Source organism: Mastigoproctus giganteus, chromosome 14 (genome assembly GCF_048544385.1).
Source record: "Mastigoproctus giganteus isolate SK-2022 chromosome 14, ASM4854438v1, whole genome shotgun sequence".
Taxonomy (NCBI): domain Eukaryota; kingdom Metazoa; phylum Arthropoda; class Arachnida; order Uropygi; family Thelyphonidae; genus Mastigoproctus; species Mastigoproctus giganteus.
This window is the reverse complement of record NC_143588.1, coordinates 121333666-121345769: the sequence shown is the minus strand read 5'-3', so window position 1 is coordinate 121345769 and position 12104 is coordinate 121333666.

The window sequence follows — 12104 nt, the reverse complement described above, 5'->3', positions numbered from 1 at the left end:
CCCGAGATGTATAAACTGTAAGAGGAGGAACAGGGACAATGCACATTCTGTAAGGGATCCACTCTGCCCAGAATTTCAGAAGGCAGCTGAACTTGCAAGACTGAAAATTGCTAATGAATAATACACAAATAAACCATCTAAATTACAATAGATCTACCAACAAATACTTCCTAAAAATAATGCAGGTGAACGCGCAACGTTCACGTTGCGTTGCAGATGAACTAAGAGCTTCATGTTTGCAGGATAAAGTAGACATTTTGGCTATTCAGGAGCCCTACTCGATGTATAGACAAACGGATAAATTATATCACGTTGTTGGATACCCGTTAGTAGCTAGAGTCGTTGCATATGAATCCAAGCAGCCAAAAACTGCCATTGTTGTATTTAATGGAGCTCTAACTGTAACAGTCATATCTCGTTTTTGTACATCCTTTTCTACCTGCATCCATATTTCTACCCAGTTTTTAGACTTCTACATGGTTTCTTTATACTGCGCTCCAAATGATAATATCGAGGTACCAATGCATCTTTTGGAAGAAATTTTAAGCACTTTTCCTAGTGCAAATATATTGGTTTCAACTGACTCCAATGCAAAATCTCAACTTTGGTTTAGCGAACGCAAAGACGCTAGAGGTTCTGTCTTTGAAGAATTTATATTGACTAACCATTGGAATGTGCATAATCTTCCAAACATGCCAACAACCTTTTGGAACGTTCACGGACGGTCTAACATAGACCTCACCCTTTCCTCTCCATGCTTGTCGCAGCATGTAAAAAACTGGATGGTCTGCCCGGATGTATGCAATAGCGATCACCGTGCTATCACTTTTGATTTAGTATTAAATGGCACGGATGGAGGCTCTTCAGGTCACCTTCAGGATTTAAACCGCTTCTCTATGAGAACCACGAACTGGACCAAATTTAAGCAAGTCTTGCAACAAGAATTTTCAGATGATAAAATTGCACAATTGAACAGTTTATCTGCAGTAGAATATGCTTACTTTGTGCAAAACACTCTTTACAGAGCTTTGACTGAATCCACTAAAAGGAAAGTTAGGAGACCTGGCTCCACCCCATGGTGGAATCCCCAGTTATCTGTTTTGAGAAGACTGGTTATAGATGCAAGGAAGAATTTCCAGAGGCACAGATACTTAACAGAAACAGACGTTAGGCGACTAAAAGAAGTCTATTGTCAATTACGTAAGGAATATTTCGAAGCTATTGCGGAAGCCAAAAGATCCTCATGGCAGAAACTAGTGTCCCAGACAGGAAATTCTGACCCATGGGGATTAATATACAAAATTTGTCGTGACAAACTTGCAACTCCTGAGATATATAGTTCTGTTTACTCTAACGGAAGTCAGACTACTGATTGGCTCTCCACGGTTGAAGCTATTATAGAGAGACTTTTCCCTGATGATCACCCAGAGCAAGACACCACCGAACAAACTCAGATAAGGTTCGTTAACGGATCTTACAAGGGATCAAATGATACGGAACTATTTAGTCTAGATGAACTTGCACTTGCAATTTCTAAAATCAATCAGTCAAAATGTCCTGGAATGGACTTAGTTGAAAATGTGGCGATCAAAAGATTTCACCAATATTTTCCACATATATTGTTGAATGTTTTCAACAAATGTCTATTAGAGGGGACTTTTCCAAATTTTTGGAAGATTGCATTAGTAAAGATGCTCAGAAAGCCTGGAAAACTGGCAACGGATCCCAAGGCATATCGCCCAATATCCCTTCTAGGAAATCTTGGAAAGCTTTATGAGAGATTATTAGCGCCTAGGATGCAGAAGGTTTTGGCTGCAAGTAATATGAGTTCTAATTCACAATTCGGCTTTAAAAAAGGCTCCTCCACCGAAGATGCCATCAGAAATTTGGTGAATCTATGCAAAACTACAGACAAAAAATACATGATGGTTGTTTTTATCGACTTTGAGGGCGCTTTCGATACACTCTGGTGGGAGAGCGCCCTCAGGTCACTTCGAGAGGCAGAATGTGATGATTTACTATATCAGGTTATGAGATCTTATTTTTCAAATAGGCAGATAAAAGTCATCTCACAACACTTGGTATTTTCAAAATTCATTTCCAGAGGATGCCCACAAGGCTCGGTCCTTGGGCCTCTCCTCTGGAATTCTGTTTTAGACCAGTGGTTACTAAAAGAAAGTCAAATTTGCAATAAAATAGCATTTGCCGACGATTTAGCGCTGTGCATACCAGGCAGGTCAAGACGTATGCTAGAAACACATGGGAAAGAAATCCTGGATGATTTGCTGGAATGGTCTAAAATAAACAAATTAAAAATTTCTGAGACGAAAACTAAAATGATGATCTTCAACAATAAATTGGATTATAACAGACCTCCTAAACTCCATATCAACAATGTCCAAATTCCTTATGTTTCTAAAAATAAATATCTTGGTCTCATAATTGATGATAAATTTTCTTTTATCCCCCACGTAAAGAACTTAGCTGAAAAGATTAACAAGTTTACTGCCAATGTGATTAGGCTCTCAAGAGCTGAATGGGGTATAAAGCACAAAACTTTGGCATTATATTATAAGGCTATATTTTTGCCAATTGTAGTATATGCGGCTGCCATATGGTTTCCTAGGGTTACTCACGTCACAGTGAAGGCCAAACTCTTATCATTGCAGAGAAAGATGATATTGGCAACACACAGATGCTGCAGAACGACATCAACCAATGCTTTACAAGTGATCTCAGGTTGTATTCCGATTGACCTTTATGTGGCATACCGAGGCATGATTTCTAACTTAAAGAAAGGTTTGCCAACTCAAATCCTCGACATTGCAAGTAATCCGGCCACGGACATTCAGCAGGAGAAAATTAATCTTTGGACAAAATTCACTGAGAAGTGGAAATACAGATGGCAATCCAGTGAAACGGGACTCACTACCAGGGAGTTCATTGAAGATGCAACATTTGCTGTAAATAAGAAAGTTATGGGATGGTTTTATCCTTCAATGACAACGTCGTATTTAATTACTGGACATGGTTCACTACGGGATAAATTGTGTAAATTTGGACTCGAACCTGACCCTTTGTGTTTTTGTGGGGCTGTAGAAGATTGGAGGCATGTTCTGCTTTACTGCCCGGCTTATGACGACTTCAGACAAGAACTATTTAACAGCACTCAACCTATTAGGACTGACAACCTCGATATTTTGATTCAAGATGCCAAGAACTTTGCAGCATTCCAATCCTTTTCTGACAAGGTGTTTAAAAGAAGACGCATCTTGTTTACTAATTCTAGAAGTGGACAGTAGAGTGATGTGTTCATGAACTTATATTTCTACCTTACTAGGTCAAACAGCTGTTAACTTAGAAACCAACTGTTGTGGTCTTAAATTAGTAATAACATTCAATGTATATAATGGTATTAACTATACATATTTTTATTTTATTTTAACTTTTTTTTTTTTTATTTATTTATTTCTTTTTTTTATTTTATTTTATATTTTTTATTTATTTATTTATTTATTATTTTTTTATTTTATTTTATTTTATTTTATTATTTTTTTTTATTTATTTATTTATTTATTATTTATTATTATTTCTTTTTTTTTTTCCCTCGGGTTGGGCAACCTGAGAGCTCCTGTCCTTTGGTATTGCACTCCTTCCACTGGACGACAAATTAGTGCAGCAGCACTAGATAATAGAAGCAGGCACAACTACTCAAGCCTAGAAATGGGCAGTGATTGACAGGGTGTTGATTGCTGTAGAGTGTAGACAGTTTCTCTCTCTCTCAACACAGAATTTCCAAGGTGGAGTTCGACTAAACGTCTAGGTGCCACCCAAAACAAGTACATCCGCATACATACACACATAGTATATCTTTTATTGCTTGCAAGTGAAGCTGTATAATTAAAATTGTTTTTATTTTTACGCAGAATGCGACGATTGTAAATATAAAGTGTTTGTATCTGTGTATATATGTAATAAAAATGTATGTAAATAAAAAAAAAAAAAAAAAAAGTTGAACTAGCGTTTGGGAGCTGCCTTACATAAGATACTATACATGTCTACATTAACGCGTCAACTGGTAAGGCTGAAGGGCTTGTAATGTAATGATCTTGGATGTGCTAAGAGCTGGTTTATGCTAGCTCTGAGCACATCCAAGGTCACTGCCCTCAAGATATCCATTTCTCTGGTTCGAAAAAGGTTTCTGGCAATGGTTAGCCCAAAGTTACCTAAGTGGTATGCCCCGAATCATAAACGTTTTTCCGCAACCAGCTGGTTTCTGCCAGCTCTGAGCACATCCAAGATCACCTCCCATGATCCTTTGCGCGATATCCTCTCCCGACTACATTTTCTTTGTTATGAAACGGAAATGACGTACAATGACGTCGTTATCGCTTTGAAAAACCGTGAAAAATTGATTTTACTACCGTCCAAAATTTAGTAGGCGCCGTCAAAGATGGTTACACATCAATAATTGAAAGCAACTTAGTTACTTTTCGCCAAGTAAAAATTGTTCCGAGAATACAGTTAGCTAAACTTAATTACTGCTTTTGATTAAAGAATAAAATTATGGAGATAACACCACTAATTGTACAATTCTTAGAAATAAATATATTCTGTACACGAGCCACGCAGGTGAAGCTACGCAACTATGCTATAGAAGCAGCCCAAACCACAACAAAACTTAGCGAAGTGACAAAGCCATTCATACTAACATAATAATAATAATTTATTTATCCCTATTTTATGTTACACTATTTGGGAGATAACAGCAAAAAGGGAGGGAGAACACATAAGCCAATGGCATAAAAAATTACATTCAACTGAAAAATCAATAGTGATAAATGATACAAAGGAGCAAGCTTATACAGCAGCAGCCACCTACCCATATCACCTGTCCATCACTCTGTAATGGTTTTGTCTAATACATTCTTGATTTTATTCAAACTATTGACTTCAACAACACCGGATGGAAAAATTGGTTAAACAATCAACTACCCGCTGGCTGAAGGCGAATTTCTGCATATCTCTCCAGCAACCATCCTTCCTCAATTTGAATTTACGCTCTGTCATAATAATAGTAATTTGAACAAAAATGACATCAGCATTTAGTTCACTCAATCCATTTAAGGACTTCTGTCATGTTTTCTTAGCGGTGCCTAGTTTCCAGGCGCTGCAATTTATAGAAGAGAAGTATATTATGGCAAAAGAAACCTTTTACTCCACTGTTATCTGCAACCTTCCCAATATATCCGCATCCTTCTTAAAAATGAGACTTCCAATCCTGTCTGTAGTACTGAAGATGCCTCTATTGCCTTTTAAATTTTGGGATAACCACCTCCTTGTCCCTACTGGCAAAATTCACATTCACAGAACCTCATGGGCTGCCTTGGCAGCCTGTCTACATTACTCAGAGAAATTTGTATTTGGCCGTGCAATTACCCTAAAGTCTTTTCCGTTTTTCAGTAACCTCAGTACACCCAGTTGGTACGTTATTCTGGGATTATTACTACCCATATACAGTATGTTGCATATGTTAAGGTTAAACTACTTCAATTGACACTTCTCAGCTCATCTGTATAATTTTTCTTTGTAAGCTGAAAATTTATTGATATCATTAACCATCCAGCAAGCCTCAGTGTCATCATCAAATTTAGACATTATGCCTGATACGCTTTCGTCAATATGGTTAAGAAAAATTGAATACAACGATGGGCCTAGCACTGAACCGTGAGGGACTCCACTAAGCCTTCTGCCGCTTAACGATCCCTTTATCCGTAAAAGAAACTACCAAATGAGACAGTCTAATTTCGGTATTTTCAAACATGGAAGTACCAACAGGACCCCTTTGAAACATGGACTTCATGACGATTTTCTTTGGGCGGCATTTCGAGGAAAATAAATAAATTAAATTTAAGAATACAGTATATAAAATTTAAAAAACACCTTATCCTATAGTTAAAAATTATATGCATAAAATTTTTATGCATATAGTTTTTAATATTGTGACTTTAACCATAAATAAAGAGGTTTACCTGAAATGAAGATATCAAATTTTCATTTTTACAGTGCTTTATTAATTAAACTTAATGCGGTTATTTATTTATGTTTTTACTAGATTTTCGACGATATTTAAATCAAGTAAAGGTGTGCCTATTTGCTTCATTTTTAGTTCATCCTATGACGGCGACGAAAAGTAATCAAAAAAGTAAATTTTTAAAAATTTCTTTATACTTTTAATTGCGAATAAATGCTAACGAAAGCACGCAAAACACACCTGGCGCCAGTTTTGCGCATGCGTAGGTTATCTGCTATACAGCATATAAGCAACGAGGGCTAGGTCAGGTTGCACGTCGCTTTCTTCTGCTTCCTTACGAATACATTATATAAATATTTAATTATTTAAATGATTAAATACAATATAAATGCACATCACTGATAAACAAACCACTTATAAACACAACAAATAAAGGAACGTACTCACTTCATTACATTTCAGCAGAGCCGTGGAAAAACAAGCAGTAGTAAGAGGCATGTGATGCAAGAAAGCAAGCGCGAAACCAAACCCAATTTCATACATCCATTCACTCTAAAAGATCTGAACACAGTTCCTCCTTGACTCTAGGGGCCTCCAGACCTGTACGCAGTACTCAAGACGTGGTCTGACCATTGCCTTCTACAAAGAGATAATCACCTCCTTTTCCCTGCTAGCAAAATTCCTGTATATCATTGACAGTACCCCGTGACCTACTCTGGCAGCCTGTCTGCATTGCTCAGAAAACTTAATATCTGCTTACAGAATTACTCCCGTATCTTTTTCATTTTCTACCGACCTAAATGGGGAACCAAACAGTTGGTACGTTTCTCTGGGGTTACTTCTTCCCAAATGCAGTAATTTCCACTCGTCAACGTTAAACTTCAGTTGCCACTTCTCAGCCCAGCTGCCAAAATTTTCTAGATCCTGTTGCAGTAGCACACTATCATTCACAACCTGCGTATCATCTGCAAACTTCGACATTAAGCCCGATATACCCTCATCAATATCATTGATAAATATACAAAACAACAAGACTGAACCCTGGGGCACTCCACTAATAAAATTAGTCCACGAAGAGCAGCGTCCACTGATTACCACTCTGTCTTTTCTCACTCAACCACCCTTTTATCCATTGTAGCAACTTACCCTTAACACCACACTGCTCCAATTTGTACAGTAGTCTTCCATGTGCAACATTGTCAAAAGCTTTCGTGAAATCCAAGTATATGATATCAAAATTATTTTTTGCATCCAGTTCCTTTGTAACCACATCATAATATCCAATCAAATTTGTCAGACAAGATTTTCCCTTAACAAACCCATGCTGTGTCTGAATTATTACTGCAGTCTTATTTGGATCATCCTGCAAGGCGTCTTTAACAAGCGACTCCATTTTTTTTTTATTTCGTATGATGTGATCAATACACGAAGGAACCAGTTTTTTCTTGCTTCCTTCGTGTATCGTGGCCGGGATATCCAACCAACCGGTTGGTTCGGCACCATCGTGATATCCAGCCCGAGGCGGGAATCGAACCCGCGACCTTTGGGTTGCCAGGCAGGCACTTTACCTACCCGGCTAGCCCGGTCGGCAGCGACTCCATTATTTCCCCGGAACAAAAGTTAAACTAACTGGGCTGTAATTATTCATGTCACCCTTCGATCCCCTTTTGGGAACTGGAGATACCTTTGCACATCTCCAGTCAGTGGGGACTTTCCCTGAGTCCAAGAATGCTCTTATAATTATGGCTAAGGGTTTGCTTACTTCCTTTGCTGCCTCCGTTATTATAACTGGATAGATCCCATCCTCCCTTTGCTCTCAGTTATTACAAAATTATTAAGCATCCTGTTACAGTTTGATAAATTTCTGGAATTTTCTTCCCTTAACTCCTCACGTGTGAATGTAGATGCAATATACTCATTCAGATTATCAGCTATCTGAGCAGGATCATCAACAGTCGATCCATCAACATCAAGTGGGCCAATCTGATTCATCCCCTTTCTTCTAGAGTTTAAATAAGTAAAGAAGTCCTTGCTGTTTTTCTTAGCATCCTTTGCCAAAGATTTCTCGTAATCTGCCTTCGCTTGCCTAACCTCCTTTGTGAGACTTGATTACAGACCAGCTTATATTTTCTTCTCTGCCACATGTCACATTAGTTCATCTGACAACCATTTCGGCCTAAACCTTGAACAATATTTTAAATGGGAGAGTGCACTAGATCCCCGATCTAGGGGGGGGGCAATCGAGGGAACCATCAAAATCTCAACATAAACAACGCCCCTTAACCCCTTCTGCATCCAGGTCCTCAAGTGCCTTTGCATGTAAACAAGTAAACAGGGCCATGCCTTTGCATGGCCCTGTTTACTTGTTTTCGAATATATAAAATAGCGTGGCTAATAGTGTTATATCTACAATAGTTTATAATGTACTCGAGAAGTGCTGTTGTCATGGTTACCCAACTCATCGATGACTAAAACCTCATCACGTGATGAGATTTTGGTCATCGATGAGTTGGGTTGTGACATGCAATGAAAAGCCCTCCGTAGCCGAGTGGTCAGGAACAGGAGTGCAGTAGCACACGCTCTTTGAATAGAACGGGGTTCAAGCTCCTGACTGCTAAATACGGTCGATCTGCCAACTTGCACTGGACCAGCGTGGAAGTTTATGGTCCATTCCTTCAACACGAATTGTTGATGAGGCTTCCATCCTGCAGTGGGTTGATAATGGCTGCAGTTTATGCATAAAATTGGAATATATCTGAGGGGGGTGGAGAATTAGGGGAATATGGAAGGAATCATAATTGTTCTTAAAGTTTTTCAAGAGACTAATGAAGCACATGTTGAAATTTAGTGTTGATGAGATTTTGTTCTAATGTAGATTTCTGTAATGACAAGATAAATTGGGCTTGGGGGGAAAGTTCGAGTCCCCGATTGATCCGAACCTTCGGAGGAACAAACGGAACATATCCTGAAAATTTAGTGTCCATTTGACTTCTCCTTATCGATCAATTGCCAAACGTGCAAGGTATACATCGATTTACCTATAGCGACAATCTGATGTTTTACTGGGAAAAAGGAAAGAAATACCGTATGTTTGTGGTGCTATCAATGATATTTTCGATGACCTTGGTAGGATTCCTGAGGACAGCACAGCTCGCATAATCAGCTGAAGTGATAAGCGAGTTAATTCAAGCACAGTTCAGTCCATGTGAAGTTGCATATTCACATGAACTGTTAAACGATTATTCTGTTCATAAAAAGCTGGAAAAAAAAAGAGAAAAAAAGAAATGGTTTTTTTTTTCTGAATTTTGTTCATTGATGAAAATAAAATGGTGTAAAAGCTTTTGTTGATTTTTCCACACTTCACATGGACTATTAAACGGTTATTCTCTCAATAAAAATCTAAAAAAAAAAAAATGTTTTTTTTCTGATTTTTTGTTCATTGATGAAAATAAAATGGTGTAAGATCTTCTGTTGATTTTTCCACTAGAAAAAAAAAAAGATCAAATTTAAAAAACATAATAAAATAATAATAATATATACACTGTGCTGCCAATTTATTAGGTACACCTACCTAATAGCGTGTTGAGCCTCCTTTAGTCTTCAAAACAGCTTGAATTCGTCTAGGCATGGATTGAACAAGATGCTGAAAACGCTGTACAGGAATGGCGTACTATGCAAACATGAGTGTGTCACACAGCTCCTTGAGATTCTACGGAGGTGTAGGCCTGTAGCGAACAGCCCTTTACAGCTCATCCCAAAGATGTTCAATAGGATCGAGATCCAGGGACTGAGCGGGTCACTGCAGAAAAGAAAAGTCATTGTCATGTTCCTGGAACCATTCTATAGTGATTCGGGCTTTGTGCAACACCACATTATCCTGCTGGAAATAACCATTTGACTGAGGATAAACTGTCAACATGAACGGATGCACTTGGTCAGCAACGATGTTTAGGTACGATGTAGCATTCAGACGTGAATCTATGGGTATCACTGGACCCAACGTGTACCAAGAAAACATTCCCCACACTGCCCCCACCACCACTTTGCACAGTAGTCGTCAGACATGACGCGTGCAGGGATTCATGTAGTTTTCGCCAAATTCTGAGCCTTCTATCAACATGATGTACCAGGAACTTCGACTCGTCAGACCAAGCAACTGTTTTCCAATCCTCGATAGTCCAGTGCTGGTGTTGCTGTGCCCACAGGAGGCGTGCTCTCTTGTTCTTCATTGATAACAAAGGTACGCGATGTGGCCGTCGGCTGTTGTAGCCCATTCGCGACAAAGTGTAACTAGTGGTCCGTTGCGATATTTTGTTCTGCGCACCAATGTTGTATTCTGACTTGATGTGCAACATTGTGGCCCGTCTGTTTGTTTGCACAATTCTAGCCATCCTCCTCTGACCTCTCTCATCAAAAAGCGATTTTCTTCCACAGGAGTGCCGTTGAGAGGATGTTTTCTGTTCGTTGCATCATTTTCGATACACCCTTGAAACTGTGGTGCATGAAAAAGTTCAGGAAAGCTGCCGTTTCAGAGATGCTTTGTCCAGCACGTCTTGCACCTACTACCATGTCACGTTAGATCACTCCTTTTCCCCATTCTTGCTACGGTTTTTACGCTTAACTTATAGTAGAAAGGTTGTCTGCTGCATTTATATCCACAACTGTGGTCATGTGACGTGAAACACTGTGGGACAAACCATTTGTGTGCATAGCAAGGATATACCTAATAAAGTGGCAGCACAGTTTATATTATTATTATTAGCCATATGGTGCAAGGAAGCCTGAAGCTTATGCTGCACCAGACAAAAAAAAAAAAAAATTCCCGAGGTTACCCTGAGAGAGAGAGAGAGAGAGAGAGAGAAGTAGAAAGGAATCACCAAAAAAGAGAAGAATGATGATATCCAGCTGAGGACCTTGGGTTTGCCAAGCCCATACTCACCAGATGTGAGCCCCTGGGATATATATATATATATATATATATATATATATTCACTCCTATCAACCTGGAGACACTGCTGACTACACAAATGCCTCAATCGTACAGAAAATCCAGAGCCTCGAGGCCTTCACATCAACCTTGAGAAGTCGAAACAGTTGACCTTCTCCGTCAAGTGCAACCCAACAATGGTGTAACCCAATATTAGAGGATCTACGATTTCTTCTGTTCAGCAACACACCGATCTGGGCGTTATTTTTGACCAGAAGCTCTCCTTTCTACCACACATAGACCATTTCCAAACAAAGTTTTGTCGACTCCGGTGGATGCTTAAGCAACAACTTATGCATGCCCATGCCGAGGCTGTTGGGTGCAAATATATTAAAACACGTGTCTATCCGGTCATACTTTATGGCGCAGAAGTCTGGATCTCAACTGTCACAAAGCATCTGAGGCGAATTTTGGCTATTGAAGTGGGCCATATGGAAATTTTTGGCTTCCCCCTGCATCAAGGACCATCCAGATGGCGGCAGCTCTAAACATCAGACGTCTTCCTGCCATTACCCATGAGAGAAAACTCGTCTTTGCTGTAAAAATGATGGTTGGCATTATTTCGGAACCAGACTTCTGGGCTAACTGAAGATGGAGAATCCCATTGCCAAGCCTTCGGGCCAATCCAGTCCTTCAGGCCACCTCAAACCGGTTAAAGTTATCCGATAAGTTCTTACCCGTGCAAATGCATGGCGACCTCTACAAATTTGTATTGGATAAAAATATAGGCAGAGCTTACTCCATCGAGTTCCTTCTCAGGACCGCGTCACAGGGCATTAGAACCTGCTCCCAAGGACCTGTCCATCACTGCCATGGATCCATCACTACAGTGTTCCAACTTTCTGCGCCTGCTCGGATGACTCGAGCACTGTAAAAGGACTGCTCACTGGAGAATAATTTAACTTGATAACATGCTGTTGTGGATATCATATGTAAATTTTTCAATTTTTTTCCAATGTTTAAACCTACACTTGTATAATTAGCAATAATATTGGGTTTTTTTTCTATCTCATCCTTGTTTATTGCATTGTATTAGCCTTTACTGTAAACCCCTGGCTTGTAGCCGTGAAGGGTATTGTGTAC